The sequence below is a fragment of the Astyanax mexicanus genome, chromosome 25 (assembly GCF_023375975.1).
Source record: "Astyanax mexicanus isolate ESR-SI-001 chromosome 25, AstMex3_surface, whole genome shotgun sequence".
Taxonomy (NCBI): domain Eukaryota; kingdom Metazoa; phylum Chordata; class Actinopteri; order Characiformes; family Acestrorhamphidae; genus Astyanax; species Astyanax mexicanus.
Window position 1 is genome coordinate 1,307,535 of NC_064432.1, and position 19,548 is coordinate 1,327,082.

A 19,548-nucleotide genomic window follows, 5' to 3' on the forward strand; every position below is an offset into this window, starting at 1 on the left:
AGAGATGGACTGTGTATGTGTGTGTGTGTGTGTGTGTGTGTGTGTGTGTGTGTGACAGAAGCAGTATGCTTTGAGAAGTGGCTGGGGGTTAGCAGAGTGAGCGGGGGTCTTCTGTGTGTTGTGAGAGAGGAGCTGGGGGGCTATTACTCTTGGCTGAAGGCGTATTAACTGTGAAGAAGTGGAGAGATGGACTGTGCATGTGTGTGTGTGTGTGTGTGTGTGTGTGCCATACATGTGATCTGTGTGTGTATGTGTATGTGTGTGTGTGTGCGTTGGGGGGGTCAGCACTGTCAGTGCAACAGAGTGATGTAGCACCTCATTCTTGTGGCTCTAAAAAGTGTACACACACACACACACACTCATACATACTGTCACTACAATTCCACGCTTCACTGCACTTCTATACACACACACACACACACACTCACACAGAATACACACACAAAATATGGAGCATGGGACTCTTCAAGTGCAAGACCTTCTTTTTTGTGAGTGTGTTTGTTTGTTGGTAAAGGGAAGTACTGTAATTTTAAACCAGGAACAGTTTCAGATCCTGCATGGTCCTGTGTTGTTAATAATCGTGGTCTTTTAGACTGGAAGAGACACACACACACACACACACACACACACACCGTAACAACGACTCGTTTGGCTCTAAAAGCATGCTAAAAATACTACCCTGTACTGCAGTCACCTTTAGTGCAACAATAAAAAGCACAAACCTGCTTCTAGTTCTCCATCATGCTGCAAAATAACCAGTATAAAAATGTGTACTCTGATTGGCTGTGAAATGAAAAGCAGGTCTCTGAGTCATGCTTTAAAATGGGTGCCATTTTTCCCACCTTATGCAAAAAATACTAATTAAGTTGGCTTGGAAAAGCCAACTTATTGTTCTTCGTAATCTTATTCTTATTATTATTATTCTATTCGCAAAATTTAATCACTATCTCCTCCTAGGGCTTTTGACGTAGAACCACGAAACTTTGCAGTATCGTAGGACCTATACCCGAATAGGTTGCTTGTGCTTTTTTAAGCGATACATCGTACGGTTTTCGTAAAAACTTCGTAAACGTACGCATTTTTTTCCCATAGGAATGAATGGGGCGAAATTTTAAACGTCCGTAACCGCCACAATTTTTGACATACAAATACAAAAATCGGACGGTCTATAGACCTTACCGCGTTCTTTCCGAAAATTTTAACGTTTCGACGATACGTCGTACGGTTTTCGTACAAATGTCGTACGAAGTTTTCCCATTGAAATGAATGGGGGGCCCAGAGTTCCATCTCACACACGAGCAGCTCTGCGCACGGAACCCCTTCTCTCCCCTGCTCCTCCAGTACTGTGAGTGTATGGAGGAGCTGCTGTATGGAGCAGCTATCAGTCAAAAGTTTGGACACCCCGGCACCCCAGCCAGGGCTTAGCAACCACCTAATAACTGCTTAGCAACCACCTTAGCAACCACCTGGAAAATGTTAGCAACTGCCTAGCAACCACTTAGCAACACCTTAGCAACCACCTGGAAAACGTTAGCAACTGCCTAGCAACCACTTAGCAACTGCCTAGCAACCACTTGGAAAACGTTAGCAACTGCCTAGCAACCACTTAGCAACTGCCTAGCAACCACCTGGAAAACGTTAGCAACTGCCTAGCAACCACCTGGAAAACGTTAGCAACTGCCTAGCAACCACTTAGCAACTGCCTAGCAACCACTTGGAAAACGTTAGCAACTGCCTAGCAACCACTTAGCAACTGCCTAGCAACCACCTGGAATATGTTAGCAACTGCCTAGCAACCACTTAGCAACCACCTGGAAAACGTTAGCAACTGCCTAGCAACCACTGAGCAACCACCTGGAAAACGTTAGCAACTGCCTAGCAACCACTTAGCAACTGCCTAGCAACCACCTGGAAAACGTTAGCAACTGCCTAGCAACCACTTAGCAACCACCTGGAAAACGTTAGCAACTGCCTAGCAACCACTTAGCAACTGCCTAGCAACCACTTGGAAAACGTAAGCAACTGCCTAGCAACCACTTAGCAACTGCCTAGCAACCACCTGGAAAACGTTAGCAACTGCCTAGCAACCACTTAGCAACCACCTGGAAAACGTTAGCAACTGCCTAGCAACCACTTAGCAGCTGCCTAGCAACCACCTGGAATATGTTAGCAACTACCTAGCAACCACTTAGCAACCACCTGGAAAATGTTAGCAACTGCCTAGCAACCACTTAGCAACTGCCTAGCAACCACTTGGAAAACGTTAGCAACTGCCTCGCAACCACTTAGCAACCACTTTAGAAATGATAGCAACTGCCTAGCAACCACTTAGCAACCACATGGAAAACGTTAGCAACTGCCTAGCAACCGCTTTAGAAATGATAGCAACTGCCTAGCAACCACTTAGCAACACCTTAACAACCACTAGGAAAACGTTAGCAACTGCCTAGCAACCACTTAGCAACCACTTTAGAAATGATAGCAACTGCCTAGCAACCACTTAGCAACCACATGGAAAACATTAGCAACTGCCAAGCAACCACTTTAGAAACGATAGCAACTGCCTAGCAACCACTTAGCAACACCTTAGCAACCACCTGGAAAACGTTAGCAACTGCCTAGCAACCACTTAGCAACACCTTAGCAACCACCTGGAAAACGTTAGCAACTGCCTAGCAACACCGTAGAAACCACCCCAGATACCATAGCAACACCTTAGCAACCGCATAGCAACACCTTAGCAACCACCTAGCAACATCTTAGCAACCACCCCGGATACCATAGCAACACCTTAGCAACCACCTAGCAACCACCTAGAAACACCTTAGCAACCACCCCAGATACCATAGCAACACCTTAGCAACAACCTAGCAACACCCTAGCAACCACCTAGCAACACCTTAGCAACTACCTGGTATATGTTAGCAATTGCCTAGCAACCAGTTAGCAATAGCTTAACAACCACCTGGAAAACATTAGCAACTGCCTAGCAACAGCTTAGCAACCTTTTCAGAAATGATAGCAACTGCCTAGCAACACATTAGCAATCAAAAGTTTAACCAAAAGTTTTACGATTTCAGCATTTAAACAAGAGTTTTTAGATTTCAGTGTTTAATCAAACGTTTTTAGATTTCAGCGTTTAACCAAACGTTTTTAGATTTCAGCGTTTAATCAAACGTTTTTAGATTTCAGCGTTTAACTAAATGTTTTTAGATTTCAGCGTTTAACCAAACGTTTTTAGATTTCAGCGTTTAATCAAACGTTTTTAGATTTCAGCGTTTAACCAAATGTTTTTAGATTTCAGCGTTTAACCAAATGTTTTTAGATTTCAGCGTTTTTAGCATTTAGCATTTAGCCAAAAGTTAACAGCATGTCAATGACTCTTCACACTCTTCAGACGGAAAAAGCTTAGCAACCATTTTAACTTTTTAACGTTATTAGCGTTCTTTTCCAAGCCAACTTAAAGTTCGTTCACGAACTTTACCTTTTCTAGTTTGTATTTATCATCCTTTTTATTCATACGTAGGAGCCTATGAATAGTTCATGTAGTCAGGATCTTGACCTAGTACATCATAGTCTCATTCATTTCCACATTTACTTGTCTGTATATTGGATTAGAATATTATGCATATAACCAAAAAATAAAAAATAAAAGTCAAACTGATGGATGCACACCCATCCACATAAGGTATATACTTATATAGTTCTTATGTAAATATAATGTATATACAATTCTAACAATCATCTCATGAAAACACCAGACAAGACATTTTCTGATGTTATATACTGAATAATTGAGAAAGTTTGAGAAAGCGGCGAGAGTGAAGTTGTAGAGCAAAAAAACGGGCCAAAGAGTCTAAAAGCAGACAGGGTGTGCAGTTCTAGCACAGAAAAATTGGCCAAAGAGTCTAAAAGTGGCAAGAGTGTTCAGTTGTAGTGCAGAAAAACGGGCCAAAGAGTCTAAAAGTGGAGAGAGTGCTGAGTTGTAGTGCAGAAAAACGGGCCAAAGAGTCTAAAAGTTGTCGTAATTAAGGAGTTTAATATTAAGAGACATCATGAAATGAAACACCAATTTGAAAAATCTTCGTTTACACAACACTGTCAAAGATAAAGATAGTAAATCAAGTAAAATGGTGTGTAAATGAAAATAATCAGTAAAAAGTATTATTTAATGTGGTATATTTCATTATTTGTTTTATTACACACCCCTGGTTTATGCTATGTTAAGTCAGATAAACTAAATGTAGCACTTTTTTTTTTTTACAATCCATTTCCTCGGTCTTACCTCTGTTCATAAAGAGAGGGTTTGGCCTCGTAGTTTAAGTAGGAACCGCCCACAAATACAGTCTCTTCTACTACTACTACTACTGCTGCTGTTTCTCGTCCAGAAAACCAAAAAAAAAAGAAAAAGTGTCTCATGGGCTGTTTTCATTTTCTGCTTTAAAGCAGTTCCTCACTGCAGACACTTAAACTGCTTGTTAGCATCTGAAAATGTGCCTCGCTGCTGCAAATTATGCATAATGTCCATTTATGTCGACAGTGGCATAAACAGAGCGCTGCAATGAAGTATCAGACGCGGATCCGGCTTAACGCGGCCGCGTATAGCAGTGCATTAAAATGCGCCTTGATTGAGTTCAGTACCAGCCTTTCAGAACAGCCTCACTCAGTAGTTAGTTTGAGTTGCAGACAGTCGCATATATGCATGTGCGGTTTATTCGCACTGAAGGCTTCATCCTTCACAGTGAATGATGTCCGTACGCGTCTCCCACTGTGGTTTCAGAGGCGCAGACTGAGATTATGCCAGTCTGTTGCTCCTGGAGGATCGACACTGTGCTCTTCTTCATGACAACACCCAGCCATGCCTCATGCCTCGCCCTGACTATAACGCAGCTGTGGCCTTGTGCACCCACTTACATGGGTTTCATTCTGTGCTCATGTAATACGAAGTGGCTGACGACGTGTTTGGGGTCTGATCATCTGGTTTGATATCATGTGGTTTGTGTGGAAAATGTAGATAGATAGATAGACAGACAGATAGATACTTTATTGATCCCAGAGGGGAAATTCTTGACAAAAAAAGCAGAGAGAGTGCTCAGTTGTAGCGCAGAAAAAGGGCCAAAGAGTCTAAAAGTGGAGAGGGTGTTCAGTTGTAGCGTAGAAAAACAGGCAAAAGAGTCTAAAAGTTGCCGTAATTAAGGAGTTTAATATTAAGAAACATCATAAAATGAAACATGAATTTGAAAAATCATAGTTTATACAACACTATAACCATGTTTGTCCTTGATCTTGTATACATAGCTAAATTTTACAGTTAGCATCTGTTCCTGGGGTAAACCACAACTTAGCTTAGATTTGCAACCCTGTTACTCGCAACCCTGTTACTGTAAGTTACCAAATATATTGCGTAATCTAATTAAAAAAAAAAACTGCTTTGATACTTGAGCTTGATGAATCAAACTTTTTGATAGTCTATTACCTGTATTTAATAAATATATGATTAAAAATGATCAAATTGAAGATCAAATTTTCAGAAGTGACCACCCCTGAAATGTACCAAAATCCTGGAATGTCCCACCTACTGTGAGCCATGTTTTAAATATCAGTCTGTCATACAGCATCAGAAGAAACTCGAGTCTCAAGTCTACTGGAAACAGCTTTACAGCTCTAGGCCACAGCTTGAGGCAGTTGTGTTTGATGATTGAGGTTTGTAATTAGCACAATGCTAATTGCACATTTTTTAAGCACCATCTACTTGCTAGACTTGTAGCTCCAGTGCAAGGGATTCAGTTTAATTGAGTAAAAATTCAGTTGTTTTGTTGGAAAAAAAAATGAGTTTTTATTTTGGCTGCATGTATGATGTTTTCAAACTAAGACTAGGCCTCATGTCTCACGTCTGAAAACACGAGGGATTGTGTGCAGAGTGATGAAAGTCTAAACAAACCCGAGCTTCTAAAAGAACGTCTCTGTTGTGGCTGTCTGTTGTTTCAGCCATCTACTGACTGAAGTGCGTCGAGGCCCACCGTGACTTCAGACAGCTCTCCAAGCTAAGCTTCAAACCCACAGAAGCAGCAGCTCTGCAACAGCAACAACTGCATTTTCTGTAGCCATAGCGTTCACCTCTCGCCTCCCGTTGGCTTGTATTGCCATGGTTTGCATTAGTGATTTTTCTGAGGACCCTTGTAACGTCCTCCGCTATCTAGGAAATGGGGAAATAGAGGTGAATCACAGAGTGTGCATTGGGGCCGATTTGCAGGAGTGGAAATTCAGTGCGATTTAGAGGGAATTGTGGGTTGCGGATAAGATGGAAGTTGCTGGAGACAGTAGGGAGTTATTACAGGGTTGATACAGGGAGAGGCCACGTGTAATGCTAATGTTTATTCCCTCTATCCTGCAGCACTCACCGCACATATATACTGCATTTCATTACCTTGTTTTTTTTAATATTTTCCACCTACAGCCCCTTTTCCTTTCCCCTGTTGTTTTGAAAAGCAGCCCTGTTGCTAGGTAGCACCACCACTCTGTTCAGCAACAGCGAAAATATCATGCATTATCAATTACTGTGTTTGTTTTGTCTTTGTCCTTGAGTGTTGGGTCTCAAGGATGTCACTGACGCACATGTACCCACATGTACTCACACTAGCGAGTGTGCACTAATTATCACATCCCAAGTGTTAATTGAAAACATTTTAAGTGTTAGCCAAACTGTTAGTGTGCACTGCTATACCTTGCATGTGTGTCATAATAAAAAAAAAAGAGAGATGGGGTCTCTTTAGCACCAGAGCAGATAAGGTGAGATTGGTGAGGGGAGAGGAAGAGGAAGAGGACCATGGCAAGGAGGTCATGGTGGGGGCGGATGAGTTCGAGGTAGGTAGAAGGGAGAAAGTGAAGCTAGAAGGTCAAAAGGTGGAGCTTAAAAACAGGAACAGGAAAATAGAAAGGAGTTGGAATAGATAAGCAGAGAAAAGTGGGTTAAATTTAAGGAGACGAGGTGAAGCCTAGCAGGCAGAAGGAAAGAGGGTTGGATGAGAGTTGGGTGATAGAAAGTTGGAGGCGGTTGGAGGTTGGAGAGATGCTGGGAGGTGAAGAAAAAGAAGGTGGATCTTTGGAGGTGGAGTTGAAGCAAAGAGATGTAGGAAAGTAGTGAAAAAGTTGGAGCTGAGAAGAGGAAAGAAAATAAGTGGATAAGAGGAATTAAAGCTGGGAAGTAGAGAAAAGGAGATGAAGCGAGGTGAAGATTGGTGGTGGAGAGTAGAAGGAGCTGAAAGTGCATTAGAGGGGTTAAAGGTGAACCTGAAAGGCGGTGAAATGTGGATTGAAGGAGGTCTGAGCAGAAAAGGTTAAAAGGGGGGGGTGGCAGGATGGAGGTAGCTGGAGGTGGACTCTCAGTCCACTGCATTTGTGTTGATTAAGTTAATTAAAAGAGTTTATCCTGCTTTTTCTGAAGTAAATGTCACTAGCATTGAGAGAAAGGACTCTCCGTACTAAGACCACCAGGTGCCGGAACAGCTTTTTCCCCACAGCGGTTATACTACTGAACTCCGCCTTTTAATATCTGATCTGAACAATAACGACAGACTGTACTCCAACACACACCAGTAACACACAAACTTTTTCCGTTATATATCCTGCTTACTATTGTGTATATACTGTGTAAATCTACTCTGTTTATAATACATACTTATTAGATTATTTATTTATCCTGTTTATACCACTTCATGTTTATAAACTATTATAGTCTATATATTTATATTCATAATTACATAGCTACAACATTCAATAGTTTATTGTACATTTGTAATATACATATATCTATTTATTTTCTTTGTTAAGCTCTTCTGGATGGATGCAAACTGCATTTCGTTGCTCTGTACTTGCGACATGTGCAATGACAATGAAGTAGAATTCTAATTCGTATTCTTAAAGATTTTATAGCACTGCTGTGAGAATTTGATTTCATTCAGCAACAGCAGGTGTGTCTGTGAGATCAGTTGCAGGTGTGTATATGTGGATATTGTGTATGTGATTGAGTTTCCTTTGCACTACATATAAAAATGTTGTGAAAGTGCAAAACGGAGCTAAAACCAGCGCCAGCCGCCAGAATTTAGTCTGTTTAAGGGGAAAATTGTGCATTCGTAGCTGAACTGTTCTTTGGAGGCAGTTGACAGTGGGATTGCTGCTGTGTTTACTTGTGAAACCTCCTTTTTTTTTGCTTTTAAAGGAGGATATAGCTATAATGTGTCCCATAGGGTGATCCTCTAGCTCCACGAATTTAGCACTTCATTCACGCAAATATACACTTGAAAGCAAAGAGAGTTCTATATATATGTACGAACATACTAGTGTGTGTGTGTGTGTGTGTGTGTGTGTGCGCGCATGCATGCTTGCCTCCAGGCACACAGCATGCTCCTTGTCATGCAAATAGCTCTCATCTCCTGGCAGCGGTTGGCTGTCGCCATGGGAATGGTCGTCCATTTCAAAGTGTTTCTCGTATCCGCCGCTGTTTGATAATCAGTGGGAGATGTGCGTGTGGGCCCCTCGTCCATCACGCTCCTGTGAAAGTGTGTGTGTGTGTGTGCATGAAACGTTCACACGGCGCAGAGCGAGGACAGCGTGTATTCCCAGGTGCAGCAACTGCAGGTTTGCAGTAACTTGCGTAATCCAGGTCAGGTGAAAGGTTGAAGCCAGTTAAAGTTAGGCCCAGGGCTGAGCTCTTCTCTCCATTTACAGGAACAGTTTGGCTAAACATCCAATTTAGACAGTTTTCTCTTAATGTGCAGGCAGTCAGCCAAGACAAGATTGCTTCTTAAGCTTTAACTGGAGCTCCGAGACTAACGTAGCAAACAAGCAACAGAAGTTTCTGCATGTTCTACAAATGACTTGCTTGTGTGGGCTCTGACTAGGGGAGTCACGATTTCGATATTTAATCGAAATCGATCTAAATTATGTCATGGTCTCGAGCATCGAAGTCAAAAAGAGCATCGACGATCCCTCCCTCTAAGCTACGCAAATGGCGCAGCACACTGTCTTAAAGTCTTATTTTTCATGTTCACTGTTATAGTAGGATAGAGTTCAGTTTGTTAAGGCTCTAATTGTTCTATTATTTTGTACATGACTGTTCCTGTATTTTATTATTATTTATTTTGTTATGTTGCACATTGCTGTTTTAATAGCGCACACTGCTGCTACCAAAAAAAGCCACTAGATGGCATTACATATATATCTTAATCAAATTATTTAAATTTGACCATTAGTGCCTAATGTGGTGTATTACAGATCACTTGTATCACTTTGCATCACTTATATCAAGCCCACCTTTTGAAATAAGATATTGTAAATTTGATGAATCAAACCAATGACTGACCATAGACTAATCTAAAACTGGCATAGGCCTCTCTGCTGTAAAAAAAAAATAAAATAAAATCGAATCGAATCGTGACACCCCTAGTTCTGACACTACTAGTTCAAGCGTAGTTGGTGTAAAATGGTTAAAATAATATGGTTAAAATGTTGTGTGCATGTGCTACAACTGTTTTAATCAGCAGGTTATTATGAAGGTAACATTATTTTGATCGTTTTTGTTAGGGTTAGTAAAAAAACAGATGAAGAAGAGGAGCAGGAAGAGTTAAGGGAGTTAAAAAAGAAAGCTGTAGTTAGCGTAGTTGAGTTTTCTCTCATAAATCCAGTGCAGAATTAACTAAATTCAGATACCAAACATCTCTTGGTCGATTGACCATTCCGAATTTTTGACTATGGATATTTTGGCCAATCTGAATTAGCTTACAAAGCCTCTCCTCAGTGAGTTTAGCCAAAAACACAACTAGCAAAAGTTCAAACTGAATGTAGAGAACTTAATCGCATGTGTTTGACGGTTCCATTCTCGCAGGTTCTCCGGGTCCGAATCTGCCAGAGGGAGCCGAGCCCACTCTCATTGCACTCTTAGTAGATTAATGAAGCAGAAGGGAGGGGGTGAAGTCTTGCTGGTTCCACAGGGATGCTGAGGCTTGTGGGTTTTGTTGGCAGTCAGTGGCCTGTTTCTGCTCACTTCCCTCATTTTGCCCATCTCTCTCTCTCTCTCTCTCTCTCGAAGTCTCTCTGTCTCCAAGCTTCTAAGCACGCCACACACACTGCCACTCAGTCTCTTGGCACCGCGACTTTCCATCTCTGATAACGTCCAGGACAGTGGAAAGGAAAGTGTGGACCAAAGACTGGAGGAATGAAGTTGTGAATCGCTAAAAAAGCCAAAGAATCAAGAAAAGAATGCACAGACACGGTTTCCATGGAGAATAATCCTAATACGATACGCATTGCTGCTCACAGCCAATTACCCAAACTCTGTTTCCATCCCGGGCCCTCAGCGCACAGAGCCACTCGGATAAAGGAAGAAGCGCTGATTGGGAAGAGTCTGTAAAAGGATGAACCCTTTGACCCCTGGGCTCTGAAAGCAGGTTTGGCTTGTTGTATGAGAATGAGTGTAGAGTAAATGTGTGCATGTATGTTCCACACAGCGCCCTGTTCCATTATCCATGACCCTCTGCGCTGTAGTTCAGCAGTTTAAATGTTCTTTAGATTCCTTAGATACCTCTGAAGGTGCTGAACTCGTACATAAATCACATAAATAACATATAACATATAAGTGTAGGCTGTCAGGGCGGAATGAAAGGCATGAACAAATGAAAGGCCTTTGTACAGAATAATAAACAACAGTGTAGACGACAGACACACTCCTGCTAAACACTACAGACACTCCACTGCAGGTCACTTATTCCAGGTATACATGACACTATGAATAAAAGAATGTTAAATGGGGTATATATATATATATATATATATATATATATATATATATATATATATATATGTATATATGTGTGGGATATAATACACAGCAACAGAGAGGACAGTCTCTGGGTCCCTTGGGTTATTCTCAATTCATCTTAGGGTGAAACAGAGGTGGAAAAAGTACTAAAAAAAAAATGTAATTGAGTAAAAGTTTACTTTGCTAAAATTCTACTCAAGTAAAAGTAAAAGTACCCATCTAAAAATCTACTCGAGTAAAAGTAAAAAAGTACTCAATTTAAAATTTACTTTGAGTAAAAGTTACATAGTTACTTTTAATTATTTGATGTAAAAAAGTAAAAACAAATAAAATAAATAAATTAAATATTTTTTAATGAACTATTATTCCACATAATAATTTGGATCTTTCAGGCAGTATTTGTTCAGACCACCCCTTAAAGCATTTTCAAGAACAAGTGGTATAGGTTTCTATGATCCATTTTTTTCTTTACTGTTAAAAAGTTATGGTCATATATGTGACTATAAACTGTAATTTTTTTTTTTAATTCAGACAATTCAAACATTTTATTTTGTACTCAGTAATTGGGAGTTTGCCAATGTAGCAAAGTAAATTACTTGTGTCAAAATGTACTTGAGTAAAAGGAAAATTACCTATTTTAAAAACTACTTTAAAAATGACAAATTACTCATAAAATCTACTCAATTACAGTAACTTGAGTAAATGTAATTAATTATTTCCACCTCTGGGGTGAAAAAGTATATTTACAAGGTTAAAAAAATATGTAGTTGTCCTACTGGCAAAAAAAAAAAAAAAACAGCCCCAGAACATCAGAACATGATGCCGCCACCACACTTAACAGCTGGTACTGTGTTTTTATAACATTTAGCGCAACAACTGGGCCACAAACCCACATTTCTCTTCTTTTTTTATTTATTTATTTATTTATTTTTCAAACAGTCCAGTTCCTGTTTATAATGTGAACATAATAAATGGAAAACAAGAAATGATCAAGACCTATTGAAATAACTTTTTTTTTTTTTTTACATAGTTAAACAGGTTCTAACAGAATATGCTTTGTAAGTTCTGACAGCAGTAAAACAGACAGAAATGTCACGTATGCTGCTTTGAAGATAGCTTTAAGTTAAGCCTCTCAAAGTAAAAAAACAGGAGAACTTTATACACACATTCAGAAATACATCAACAGATTCATTAGAAATGGAAATTACCTTTGAACAGCTCTTTACATCATTTTATGAGACTGTTACGAAACTCCCCTTACTACTCGCCTGTAGGGCACGTTTTAACATTCGTACTTCACTTTCAGCCGAGTTGTTTCTAAACCGTTGGTGCTGGAAGCAAAAAGCATGCTTTATGTTTTAGGGTGCTTATTATTCCTGCTTATTTAGCTAGAAGTCTTAAAGCATGATGAACCCTTATAAATTATTTGCAGTTCAGTTTAACGTTTTGTGGTGTCCCACAGGGCTCGGTTTTAGGGTTTTAGCGATTGTGAAGCTGATGCTAATTGTGGCAGGAATGTAATCATGAAAGTAAAGAACTAGTAATAGAAATGTGGTCCTACGCTCAGGTTTTAGGGGTTAATAGTGTTCTTTACTGTCTCTTATACTACCTATACTCCCTGTATCGCTGTACATGAGACCCAGATCTATAAAAAGAGTAGTTCTGCCATAATAATCCCAGTACTGCAGGATGTGTGAATGGTAAGTGCGTGTGTTTGTGTGTGTTTTTTATCAGGCAGAAGCTATACATGCATTATGGTTGCAAAAAGTGTGTGTGTGTGTGTGTGTGTGTGTGTCTCCCTCCCTCAGTGCTCTAATCACCCCATTAGCTGAGCCCTGCCACTCGCTGAGCTGCTGTCTCTCTTTTCCTGTTCTTGTTCGGCTGCTGGAAGCAGAAGCTACGCATATATTTCCCCTTTACGCTGGTATTATTGGCTCCTCTATAGATCTCTATTGTCCTAGATAGCTGTTTTTTTGTCTATGGTGGAAAATAAACATGTTCTTTGATCAGTTATTTTTACTGCAGGATACAATAGAAGCAATTTTGACAATTGCCTTTATTTATTTTTCCCAGAAGGAAAAACGACTTAGCCTCCTTATATATACAGTTGTGGCTGAACGTTTACATACACTAATCATAGACATGAATGTGTTGGTAATTTTTTTTTTTAGAACTGTTATTTATGTACAAATTTGGATGGATGGATGGATGGATGGATGCTTTATTGATCCCAAAGGAAATTTAGCGACTGACTGACCTTTGTTTGCCTAAAACATTACTACTGTAGAGTTAGCATGCTGGCTACTGACCCCGTTCCACACCACTACCACAGCATTAGCACTTTTCCCATATCACTAATGTCCCCTACAATATTATTATCACGGCATTAACACACTGACAGTTGGCCAGCTTCATATCATGTCTTACTGCAGCATTAGCATGGTGTCCCATCCCGATACTGTATTGTTAGCTTGGCGGCCACCTGTTTTGTCCTAAATCGCTAAACATGAAACCCAAAATTGCTACTCCATTGTTGGAGTGCCATTGACAGTTCTATGCAGCTAAACCTAAGTAGGCATGGTTTTCCACTGGCAGAAATATAGTTCAAAAACACGATGCTCCCACCACCAAGCTTAGCAGTTGCCATGCCATGTTTTGGGGTTAAATGGCTCACATATGACACCCTGTGTCATTGTCATCAAACTTACTTCGTCAATACAGACTGAATGAATTGCAACAAGCTATGTAATAAATATAATTTAAAGCCTTATTAACGTAACAGAAACATCCATGATGCATACAAAGTGAAGCACAATCACAGAACAGTGTACTTGCCATTTTTTTTTCTGTTTATCTGTGTTCATTCATGCATATAATAGGCCTTAAAAAACAAGATTGTAGAAATGTGCCTTTCTGGCGTCTAAATCTAAAACCAAACATCAGAGAGGCGGGGTTTTCTGGCCAGTCCACTGAGACTGCATCCAATCATGCGCTTCTGCTCTAATAGCATTTGCGTGTTTCCTTTTGCTCAGAAGAAAAACCACAAAATCAAAACATCATTGAATGATAAATAATTTTGTTAAAGGCAAACCATAAACAACATTAATCTGAGTTTGCTTTTAGTTACTTATAGAATAAGCAGAAAGTGGTATTTATGGACGCAGTGGATATTTATGACTAAACTCGCTCTGATTGCTGTGAAATGAATTATAAGGCAGCTATTAAAAGGAAGCACTGCAATCTGGAGGGAGTTATTGTTATGTGGTCTGGCTGGGAAGCAGAGACGAGGATGGATATCCACTCAGGTTTTGATCTGTTTTTTGTTCCGTTTGAGCTCATTTGTGCGTTTTGTATTCCAGTGAGTCGTTTGCCCATTTCTTTCCAATCCTTTTATTGTTTTGTTTGTATTAAATTGTCTTAAACAAAATTACTTTGTTGTTTTAGAACAGCACTTCCCTACTCTGATCCTGAACCCAATGCCCTGCATATTTTAGTGTTTAAACATCTCCCATTCCTTGACCCAAACACTTAGACCTACCCCTCAGTTCTGTGCATTCACACCCAATAGTAGAAGAAGTAGGATGTATTGATTTTTGATGGGGTAGAGGGGTAGATACATGGCTATGGCTCTCCAAACAGATTTTCCTGAGGTGCACTCCAAAAACAGAAAAAAAAACCTACGAACATAGTTTTCGTTTGTTAAAAATGACAATAACCAACATGTCACAGCCATTTTCTATAGAACAAGCATACAAAATTGGAAGTACTATGTCTCTGTAACTAACTAGCCTGCTAAATCTCCTGTTCCTCTTTAAATTCAAGGATTCAAGGAGATTTTATTGTCATTCGCATCACAAAAACAAGGGATTAGGTACAAATCAGAAGTGGGACGAAATATACTAAAGCAGGGGTGTCCAAACTTTTTTTGTTGGGGGCCAGAAGGAGAAATATATTTGAAGTCACGGGCCACAGACTCTGTAATTAAACAAATAATGAAATAAACCACTTTAAATAATACATTTTTCCTGATTATTTTCATTTACACACCATTTTACTTGACTTACTATCTTTATCTATCTTTTACAGTGTTGTGTAAACTAAGATTTTTCAAATTGATGTTTCATTTCATGATGTCTCTTAATATTAAACTCCTTAATTACGGCAACTTTTAGACTCTTTGGACCGTTTTTCTGCGCTACAACTGAACACTCTCTCCGCTTTTAGACTCTTTGGCCCGTTTCTGACACCTAGCGTTCAAACTTTGAATCTCACATTATAAAAACCTGCTTAACAGCGGGACAACTTTCATTCTATTTCTAAAATACCTCGCGGGCTGCTCCAAAAAAGGAAACGGGCCGCAAATGGCCCGCGGGCCGTAGTTTGGACACCCCTGTACTAAAGTATTGTAGCCATACTGGCAATAAAGAGAAAGCAAATCCTTGTGAAAAAGGCAATTATTGGTTTCACAGTGGTCTCTTCAAAAAAAGATAGATCCTGTTGGGTTGCATCCAGATTCCTGATTCCAGATGAAGGCGCCTTGGCAGTTATTCATTTTCTGCTGTGAGTGTCTAAATGTTTTAATTGAACCTCTCAGGGAAATTAAATGTATGCACAATTCAGATTTATTGGTTATTATTGTGCTGCAACACCTATTAAGCATTTGCCTGGAAGGGCTTGTTAATTGGCAACCTGGGGCAAATGTTCTATCTGTCTATTTAATAGGCTAATTAGATAAAACTATGGTGTGGCCAGTTCTCGGGGCAGCCTGTGCTGACTTGGTAAGGGCCAGAAGAGTCAATCGGGTTTGCTACGCATTGCAATCCGCTGAGGAAACAGAAGGTAGTAAATAGTGATGCATAAGCAAAGCAGAGTTAGCGCTTTACGTTTCTGCCATTAGTTGGCATTCTTCTTGGATGCATTAGCTTACATGGGCCATAAATATCATCTCTCCCTCTCTTTCTTCCTTTTTTTATCTTTCTTTCTAACCTTTCATGCTTTCCAGCCTACCCCCTACCTCCACACAGCCTGTTCACTAACAAACAGCATGCCCTGCGCTAAAGTGCCCTGCGCTCGCTGACGTTTAGCCCATTTAGCATTAGCAGTCGGTACAGCATGTTCTTTTTTTTACGCATAGCATAAAGATAATGGCTCCTAATCAGTCAGGGCTCTCTGTGAGCCCCAAAACCAAACCAAGCCAAGCCAAGAGTGGCCTCCAACATACGCCAGTTAAAATGTTAGCCTAAAGTGCTGTGTTAATGCCGCGCCCGAGTGATTAAATTAACAGCTCATTCATATCACCACAGCCTTAAGGACAAATAACTTGTAAACGATTATGGCAGTAAAAAGAGTCTGAGTCATTGTTTTTTTTCCTTCCATTTTATTTAACTTAGCTCTATTCCTTTTGCTGCACAAAGTGGTCCAGCAGGATGAAGCAGCCTAGCAATATGCTAGCTGACAGCGCTGATAAGTCAAGCCAATAAATTTGCCAGAGCAGAGTCGGCTTTGCAAGTCGAGTTTCTTGGACAGAACACCACAAATCTAACTAGTGTTCAGGATGATTCCCCTGCGATTTTCGGAGGCTGACAGTTTTTGGCAGACTTAGAAACCAGGAAATAATCCAAAAGCGAGTCTGTTTAGGCACCGTCGCCATCCTTTGAGGCCTCTACCAGACCGAGAGCTGCGGATACTTCAGACCTCCTGCCACGGGTGCCGGAGTTTTGTCTGAGTTTCTCTTCTTTTGGGATTTTTTTATTTTTTTTCTTCAGCTCAAATACTTGTTTTTCGTCGCAGACTTTAGACAGACAATCTGGATGCATAATGAGTCTTAATTTCACGTCTAAAATATCACCGCTGATTCATAGTTTATTCCTTAGATCCCTCTCCGCTTTTAGACTCTTTGCCCCGATTTTCTGAGCTAGAAATGCGCACCCTCTCCGCTTTTAGACTCTTTGCCCCGTTTTTCTGCGCTAGAAATGTGCACTCTCTCCGCTTTTAGACTCTTTGGCCCGTTTTTCTGCGCTAGAAATGCGCACTCTCTCCGCTTTTAGACTCTTTGGTCCGTTTTTCTGCGCTAGAAATGCGCACTCTCTCCGCTTTTAGACTCTTTGGCCCGTTTCTGACACCTAGTGTTCAAACTTTGAATCTCACATTATAAAAACCTGCTTAACAGCGGGCCAACTTTCATTCTATTTCTAAAATACCTCGCGGGCCGCTCCAAAAAAGGAAACGGTCCACAAATGTCCCGCGGGCCGTAGTTAGGACTTCCCTGCCTTAGATTGTGTCAAAACGAGAGTACCGTTAGAACAGCTTTACATGCTGAATTACTTGCAATAAAATCTTATAACGCTGGAAGTAAAGCAGCTCTTTTTGTTCTGCTGTAAATTATTTTTGCCAGAGTTGCTGGCACATTCGCTCACATGGTCACGATCATTATATCATCCACTGTGCTGTCCACTGTGAGTGATAATATCTTCCTGATCTGTGTTTATAATGCAACGTAGCTTCTGCCAAAGTTTGTGAGGAATAGACCAATAGAAAGGCTCCAAACTTGTTTGAAATGAAAAAAATAATAAGTTGTAAAAATATTTATGTATTTCTTTTTACTTTTGTGGAGAAAATCAGGTTAGAAACAAGGAGTTACTGGCATAAGGAATTTAGTATAAGTGCTGTGTTATTTATCGCTTATTCAGGTATTGTGAATTTCTTATTCAGTCCATATGCACTACAGTTAGTATTAGTATTTCACCCACCAGTTTTCTCAACAGAATCAGAAGTCTACTGTCCTGTGTAGTGACATTATACACCCAGCACCCTCCCTGCCCCCCCATCTCAAACACTTTTCTTTCAGAAGACAAAATGCATTGAAATTCATATCAAAAAATAAAAAAGTGAGTGTCTGTACTGGAGGGAAGCAGAAGAGAATGGGGGGTTTGTTCTATTGTTCATCCGCCCGTACCCACTGCATTGAGTCGTCTGCCTTTGTTTGAAGTGTCCCTGCAACAGCATGGGAAGTGAAGTGACCAGCTTTTTTTCCAGTCCAAATGATCCAGCCTGTTCATAAATCAAGAGCAGAAACAGTGCCTGGCCCGACAATGCGGAAGATCGAAAGACTTCAACAAAAGGCAGAGGCCCGGGTAGGCAGAGACAGATCAGATCGGGCGAGCCAATTCCGCATTTACTGCAAAAAGAGCCTCGAGTGATCAATGTATTAGGCTGATCACTGCCTCAGCTCCTCTGCTAGAAGTCTGAGCTTCTGTTCTCAGGCTTTTAGGATGAGCAGTGAGTAAGGGCGATGGTGTAGGAAATGGTATGAGTCATTTATTCTATCGTGGGAATCCAGAAAAGAGTGTTTCTGGTGTCTAGGGCTGTCACGATTACTCGATTAATCGATTCGATCTAGAGCTGGGCGATTAATCGATTTTATCGATTTAATCGATTAATTCGAATTTACAGTTAAGGACGATGTGTTTTTATGAATATCGATTTTCTCTAAGTTTTAATTTTCACCACCGACGCTCCTCTGAGCTTAGCCCCACCCCTCTCTCCCTCCCTCCTGCGCACCATCATCCCAAACACTCCCCCCCCCCCCCCCACACACACACACACCTCATTCACCACACAGCCTGTCACTCACCTCGTCCACAGTGTCTTTCTTCCTCTTTGTAAAAAGCTATTCAACAATTTGTCTATAATAGGTTTAAATAAAAATAAAGACTTAAGAAAGCTAAAAAAAAATAAAATAATAATAATTAATAAAATAAAAAACTGCTCTTATAATAACATTTAACAACACAGCAAAAAAATTATTTATGTAATTTACGTAAAAATAAAGTTATTTTGAGACGTGACTGCCTGTTTAAAAAGCAACAGAAGTTGTTCATTTGTTGGAGTTCATTCGTATCATTTTTAACATATTTAGGGTGTTTTTTTTACTCACTTTTTTCTCTCTCACAATGTTAATCCTTTACAGCTTCAAAAACATGTATTATGCAATTTAGGCGATGACGTCATTTAGCGACTTCAAGTGACTTTTAGGAGATTTTAGTTGGGGAAAAAACGATTTAAATCGAAAATCAGATTTTTGTAATCGCCATGGCCATATCGCCCAGCTCTAATTCGATCGTTTCTTTTCTGTAGTCATTAGCTGGCATGCTGCAGGACCTCATTATTGTTAGGCCGTCAGGGTGCAACGGTGGTGTAATGACGACCAAATCTGATCTGATCTCTCATTTGTTTTTAAAGACACTTAAATAATAAAGCGGGACCATTTTTTCATTTTGTTTGATATTGTACAGTAAATTCCTCAATTACTAACAGCATCAGGAGTGACGGTTCTAGTGCCGTCCAGTCTTGGCCGCGATGATGAACTCATTACCTGCCCTCGAGGCATTTACTTTTTCCTCCATCACCACCTCCTCCTTCTTGAATGTGTTAAAGGTCAATACATTAAGTGTTGACATGATATGCCCTTTACAAAGCTTAGCGGTGATTCCTGGAGCAGGCTAATGTATTCTACATGAACGTATATTCACAGAGAGAGAGAGGGAGACAAGCAGAAAGTGAATGACCATATATAAATGTCAGCACTAATGGATATTGCACCTCCTTCCAAACTATCTATCCCTTTAGGGCAATAGAGAGTCTACACTAATGTAAAGCTGCAGATTTATCAGTTTAGGTATTTAAAGTAGTAAAAAACAATCCTTCCATTTGTAAACAAAAAAAAACCTCAA

The 19,548-nt window shown here is 40.2% G+C and overlaps 1 protein-coding gene and 1 long non-coding RNA gene across 3 annotated transcripts in view; one reads left to right on the forward strand and one right to left on the reverse strand.

Annotated features, from left to right (window-relative positions):
* The window catches only part of LOC125787714 (uncharacterized), a 350,969-nt gene extending 333,924 nt beyond the window's left edge, over window positions 1–17,045 (reverse strand). Inside the window, exons 1-2 of the long non-coding RNA XR_007429492.1 lie at window positions 17,017–17,045; window positions 15,064–15,141 (exon numbers count right to left, since the gene is read on the reverse strand). This is a non-coding gene — a long non-coding RNA (uncharacterized LOC125787714). The remainder of the gene's footprint in view (window positions 1–15,063; window positions 15,142–17,016) is intronic.
* The window catches only part of ctnna2 (catenin (cadherin-associated protein), alpha 2), a 622,967-nt gene that overhangs the window by 541,865 nt on the left and 61,554 nt on the right, over window positions 1–19,548 (forward strand). The window lies entirely within an intron of this gene.